Genomic DNA, 7,453 nt, shown 5'->3' on the forward strand with positions numbered 1-7,453 from the left:
TGTAAGGGTTGTACGGTGGGCAAAACAGGGTGTACGATGGTGTGAGGGAGATCGTATGGTGGTGCCAAGCAAGTCGTACAGTGGGAAGAAGGCAGGTTGTATGGTGAAGGGGATGTACTGTGGTATGTTTCCTTGATCATATGGTCAGTGTTTGGGGTGTAAGGTGGTATGTTTGCTTTGATCGTACGGTTGATGTTCGGTCATATGGTGAGTGAATATGGTCGTGCAGGCTGGGTGTATGGTAGTGGTTGTACGGTGAGTGAATATCCACCAAGTTCTGCCTCGAGCCCTCCAAACGCTCAGTCTGTACAACGAAATGAAATTATTATTCCAGACACGAGACTTAGGTGAAGATTGGCACATGCAAAGAGAAATTATATTGATAATGATCGCACAACAGATTACACAAACCCAGAACAGAAGCAAACTAGGGTGAGGAGAACTCCCACCAAAATTGCGGATGCCAAGTAGGGAGGATCTCTCACCTCCAAAATGACAGACAAGCTGAACTCCAACTAGAATCCGCACAAACAAAAGGAAAATACCAAATTCCCATACCTACAATAATGACTAACTCGGCCATATATATGGGCTCCGAGAAACTTCCCGAAGGGTTACAAACGGGCCAACACGACCAACCAAAACTTACCTAATCTAATTAAATAAAGGGCCCGAAAGGTTTGTTATTAAATTTGGGGCCTTACAATAAAGTAATTAGATTTATTATTTAATTATATCGAGGACATCACAATCCTCCCGGGTCAAAAATTACTTTCCCTCAAGCAATTGTAGACTTGGATGCCCCAGAATTTGCTCGCCTTCCCAGGTGACATCCTCGATGGGTAGATTCTTCCAGCGTACAAGGAACTCCTTGACTGTGCATGTTCTCAACCTCTTTTCTCTGACATCGATGATCTCCATGGGCTCCAGAATTAGTTTCCCTTCTTCGTCGATGGGTGGCAGATCCTTGGATATTGTGACGCGTTGGCCGATGGCCTTCTTCAGACATGACACGTGGAAAACAATGTGAATCCGACTCCCCTCGGGAAGCTCCAACTCGTAGGCAACTTCACCCACTCTCCGAACCACCCTGTAGGGTCCATAGAAACGCGGCTTCAAATTCTCCTTACCACTTGTCTTCAAGGAGGATTGTCTGTGCGGTTGAAGTCGGAGGTGAACCAGATCACCAACCTCAAAATTCCGCTCAATCCGGTGTCGGTCAGCATACATCTTTTGCTAGTTCTGAGACCTTTGCAAATTGTCTTTGAGAGATGCCAGGATGTCTAAACTCTCCTAAAGCCAATCTTTGGCTATTGGTGCATGACTGTCTCCCAATGCCAGGTCAACAAATGAAGAAGGTTCATAACTGTACAGTGCTTTGAAAGGTGGCGTGCCTGTCGACATGTGATAAGTGGTTTTATAACAGTGTTCACCCAAATGTAACCAGCGAACCCAAGCCTTTTGTTGAGCTGAGACATAGTTCCTGAGATAACCCTCCAGCCATTTGTTCACAATCTTGATCTATTCGTTTGTCTGTGGATGGTAGCTCGTGCTGGGCGACAACTCGGTTCCTACCAACCGAAATAACTCCATCCAGAAGGTACTCATAAAACGTCTATCCCTATCACTGACTATGTTTCGCGGTAAACCATGTAGGTGGAACACCTCACGGAAGAACAACTCGGCTACTTGAACTACTTTATATCATGTGGGGATGGCAAAAAAATGTGCATATTTGGTCAATCGGTCAACTATGACAAAAATGAAATCCTTTCCTTGCACTCTGGGGAGTCCAGTAATGAAATCCATTGAGATGTTATCCCATTTCTAGTCGAGAATTGGTAGTGGTTGCAGCAATCCAGCCGGTAGGTTATGCTCAGATTTGTTCTACTGACAGATGGAGCATTCCCGCACATACTGCAGGACATCATTCTTAAGCCCCTTCCAGGAAAACCTTTCATGGATCTGTCTGTAGGTTTTCAAGTATCTCAGGTGTCCAGCCAAGGGAGAATCATGCAATTCCTTTAGAATCTTTTTCTTCATCTTGGATTCGGGTACTAGATAAATTCTATCCTTTTAATAAATGATGTTATCAACCACCTTGTATCGGTCATCCTGCACTTGACCATCCATCATTTCACAGGAAAAAGTGTTCTTGGAGTATTCAACCAACACATATTCCTTCCAGTTCGCTGAAATCTGAGATAAAGAACATATGGCAGGCCTTCTTGACAGGGCATCAACGACCATGCTATTCTTCCCCTTTACATATTCAATGTCGAAATCAAACGGCTGGACTTTGCTCACCCATTTTTGTTGTCGTTCATTCAAATCCCTCTACTCCAAGAAGTATCGCAAGCTGTTGTGGTCTGTCAGCACAACAAACTCTGCTCCGACAAGGTACTACCAAAACTTCATCAGTGCGTGTAGGATGGCAAGGAGCATCTCCTTGTCGTAGATGGAATACAACCGCTCAACTCTCGAGAGCTTTCGAATCTTGAACGCAATGGGGTGACAGTCTTGCATCAATACTGCTCCAATGCCTTCCCCCGAGGAATCACACTCCAAGATGAAAGGGCGAGTGAAGTCTAGTAGTGCCAGAACTGGACACGTACTCGTAACTTCTTTTAATTTGTCGAAGGTTTGTTGCGCTTGTGCATTCCAATGGAAGGATCCTTTCTTTGTCAGATCTGTTAGTGGTGCCCCTAGCTGTGAAAATCCTTGTACAAACCTTCTATAATAACTACACAAACCAAAAAATCCATGCAACTCTGAGAGAGTCTTGGGAGGAGGCCAATACAAAATGGCTTGAATCTTCTCTTGGTGAACTTGTACCCCCTAGGCGCCGATGACATGACCCAAGTACAGGACCTCGGTGATTCCAAATTCACATTTGGACCTTTTGGCATGAGGTGATTGTGATTCCATAACCCCCTGGAATACTTCATCCAAATGCCCCACGTGTTCCTCCCAGGTCTTGCTGTAGATGAGTATGTCATCGAAGAATACCAATAGGAACTTACGTACTTGCTTGTTGAAGATGTGGTTCATGCATGACTAAAAAGTGGTCTGCGCATTGGTTAATCCAAACGGCATGACCAAGAACTCATAGTGTCCGTAATGGCAGCGAAAGACTATTTTTTCCACATCTTTCTCCCTCACACGGATCTGATGGTAGCCGGAGCAGAGATCAATCTTGGAGATAGAATGCGCCATGTAGTTCATCCAGTAGCTCATCGATCTTGGGAATGGGGTACCTATTCTTGATAGTCTTCTTGTTTAGTGCACGATAGTCAACACACATTCTGAGAGTTCTATCCTTCTTCTTCACCAGTACCACCGAAGATGCAAAGGGGCTAGAACTAGGTCGGATCCATCCTTTACCGAGGATTTCCTGGATCGTTTTCTCTATCTCATCTTTGAACTTTTTTGGGTGGCGATAGGGTGTGGTGATAACGGGTTTTGCTCCTTCCTCCAACTCGATGGTGTGCTCAAACCCTCGATGTGGGGGTATAACAGGTGGAATATCAATGAAGACCAGACTATGCTCATCTAGAACCGACTGAAGTCCCTCATCCCGGTAGTAAGTCGGTTGCTCTTTCAGAGATTTTGTTGAGATCAAGCAATGTGCTGCCTAGACTACTTCATCATGTTTGAAGATGGCTTCCATCCTTTTGGCATAAATCTCCCTTAGGTTGCCATTTGACATTCCCCTGAGAACCACCTTCCTACCATCCACCTCGAATGAGAACTCCATCCTTTTGAAGCTATGCATATACTGGTCGAGGGTCTCATCCATTGAATGCCCAATAAGACATTTGTGTCATCCAGATCTACAACAAAGAAATCATCGGTCACCGTGTAATTTCCCATGGTGATGCTCAGTTGCGGAACTAGGTGAGTGCATGATAGGAGATTGCCTCCTGCCACCTTGACATCAAACCCTTCATGCTCCTTTGTACACAAACCCCTTCGGGTGACAAGTGATGAGTTTATGAAGTTGAGCGAGGCCCCACTGTCGAGTATAACAAGAACTCATTGCCCTTGGAGTGCACCACGTACTCTAAATACACTGTACCTTGGGGTACCTGCCAGTGTGGCAATGACGCCACCCTCCACACCAACGTGGAGATTCTCTCTGCCAGACTGGTTTCTTTGGTAGATTCTTCCCTTAGGGTTTCACTTTCCTTATGCTCCTCTTCTCCATCAGACATCACTTCAATATAGTGAATCTTTCCTTTGCCCAAACATTGGTGTCTTGGTTCCCATGGTTCCCTGTAGGTAAAACAAAGCTTCTTCCTTCTGAGTTCCTGTCTTGTGGCTTCATCGAGCGATGACCCCTTCAGAAAGGGTTTATTATCCTTCTCCCTCGGAACGAAAGGTAGTTTGGTATGTGCAAAATTTCTGGAAGAGGAAGATGTTGCCATGTTACGTGCCTTTTTTATTGCCTCTGTGAGCATGCTGGGGTTGAACCCTTTCACCCAACCTTTCAGTGGTTCCATCAATCCGTCCATGAACAAGACCACCAATCTCTACTTTGAGATGTTGGTTACCAATACAGATAGTCTCTGGAATTTTGTGATGTAATCGTCCATAGATCCCGACTACTTTAGTTGTGCCAACTCCTTGAAATTGAGTTTTGGATCCTTCCCATCAAATCAATCTATGAGCTTCTTTGTGAATTTGACATAGGAGGTTATCTGGTCATGGCCAAGAGTGACCATTCCATGATGCCACCATTCATGCACGACCCCTTCCAGGTGGAGTGTTGCAAACTTGATAGCTTCATCTTCAGGCATCGGGTTGAGTTGGAAGTAAGTATCTGCTTTTTGAACCCAGGCTCATACCGAGGTCACTCTGGCCCCATCAAAGGATGACAAGTTGATCTTGCCAACCTTCCACTTGAGGTCATGGTTATAGTGTCCATAATGGCCCCAACTTCTGCCGCTCGAGTATTTCATTCGGAGCTCCACATAATCCTTGAAGGATATATCCCCCTCGAGATTTGCATCCCTCCAATCTTGGTTCAATTGTGCTTACATCTCCTGAAAGGTGGGCTCTTGTTCCTCGCATGATGCTTCTGATTTCTAAGGAAAAGTCGGCATCAACGGTCGTGAATGTGAGCGTTGGACGTTTGACCTTCCGTGATCGATCATCACCCTATCCATTCAGTTCTCCATTCATTTTTTCCAAGGCCAATTATCGTAAGGTTTCCTCCATGATTTTTTGTCATTGTTCTCCTCTGGTTAGGGTGTTGTTGAGCTGAGCTTGGCTTTTGGTTAGCTCCCTCAATAGTGCCATGACTTCTCTTCCAGGATCTTGTGGTTCCCCCATTCGACTGACCAAAATGGTACCTCCTTCTGATGTACACTTGCATCCACTACATGTCAGGTTGGCAAGATCACAAGCTCTAATACCACTGCAATGTTCCCTGACCGTACGGTGGACTGGCAAAGACTGTTGAACTGGTAGAGGAAGGTCATATGGTGGTAAGAAGAGGGTGGTTGTATAGTGTGAAGACCATACAATGGAGTGAGGGGCCGTACGGTGTAAGGGTTGTATAGTGGGCGAAACAGGCCGTACGGTGGTTTGAGGCAGGCCGTACAATTGTGCCAAGCAGGCCATACAATGGGAAGAAGGCAAGTCATACGGTGAAGGGGATGTACGGTGGTATATTGCCTTGACTGTACGATGAGTGTTTGGGGTGTATGGTGGTATGTTTTCTTTGACTGTATGGTTGATGTTTGGTCGTACGGTGAGTAAATGTGGTCGTGCAGGCTGGGTGTACGGTAGTGGCTGTGTGGTGAGTGAATATCCGCCAAGTTCAGCCTCGAGCCCTCCAAACGCTCAATTCATACAAAGAAATGAAATTATTATTCCAAACATGAGACTTAGATGAATATTCACACATGCAAAGAGAGATTATATTGATAATGATCACACAACAGATTACATAGACCCGAAACAAAAGTAGACTAGGGTGAGGAGAACTCCTACCGAAACTGCAGATGCCAAGTAGGGAGGATCTCTCACCTCAAAAATGACAGACAAGCTGAACTCCAACTGGAATTCGCACAAACAAAAGGAAAATACCAAATTCGCATACCTACAATAATGACTAACTCGGCCATATATATGGGCTCTGAGAAACTTCTTGAAGGGTTACAAACGGGCCGACACGACCAACCCAAACTTGCCTAATCTAATTAAATAAAAGGGACCGAAAGGTTGGTTATTAAATTTGGGGCCTTACAATAAAGTAATTAGAATTATTATTTAATTATATCGGGGACATCACAGTTGCTTGCTAGATTGAATAATCAATCTGTATGTTTATGAAGTGTAGAGATGTCAAGCCCCTAAAATTATAACAATCACGGTTTTGATGGGCTCTTTAATAGTCAATTTTTATTCAGTTGGGTTGAAGTTGTTTTTTAGTTTCTTGTTGTGGAGAGTTTTAACCATGTTGTTCAATTAACAAAATCATTCATCTGACTGGAATTATCCTTTGTTTTCCTCAATGAAATTAATATCAAATTTAAAATTTCTCGAAAATTTAACAGTATTCTGATTACAAGTATATAAATGCATCAAAATAATTTTACAAATGGGTTTTCAAATACAACTGTAGGAAAATCCCCACAGGTTTACAACCCATAACAAATAATGGATTTAATTTTTGTTATCTATTATTAAAGTAAAAACCAACACAAATTTAAAAACCTGATATCATAGATTTTTTTTTAATTTGACAAGCCCTAATCGATTTTTGAAACGAGTTTGAAATTGCAAACCATAATTAATGAACTCCATTACCTAATTACCAGTGACCAAGCCACCTCAATTGGTGCAAACTTCTTGCTCCCTTTTAAAGTTATTATTGATTTTACAAAGCAACCATAAGCATACTAGAGAGCAATTTTTCATGTTCATATTGAAAACCTGAATAGCTTATATGCATCCTTTATATTGAAATAGATTTGTGCGTTGTGAGTTTGGATTTCCACTCCACGATGGTAACAATCATATGCACAAAGCAAATTGTGGCAAGATAGCTCCAACACCCTTGCACATATAAAGATTAGCTTGAATAGAGAAAAAATATAACCTTACACCTTGCACAAGACAATCTCACCCTCCAAAGTGAAGAGGTTCACTAGGTTTTTTTGCTGTACCAACGCTTTGTTTCCTTTATGATTAATTTTAAGAATTGGTTTTTCTTTTCATTATTATAAAGGTAGATTTAAAATGATATTCGATTATCATTTTCAAGAAATAGTTATCCAAAAACTTCCATTTAGCTCATTAATTGGCCATATCAACTCAATTTTTTTTAGCCAATGAAATTAAAAATAAATATGTTTTCAAACATGTTTATTTAAAAAATTTACATCTACATTTTAAGAAAAGTTAATATTTTTTTGTATATGAAAATTTATCACAGCATGATTGA

Source organism: Cryptomeria japonica, chromosome 3 (genome assembly GCF_030272615.1).
Source record: "Cryptomeria japonica chromosome 3, Sugi_1.0, whole genome shotgun sequence".
Lineage (NCBI taxonomy): Eukaryota > Viridiplantae > Streptophyta > Pinopsida > Cupressales > Cupressaceae > Cryptomeria > Cryptomeria japonica.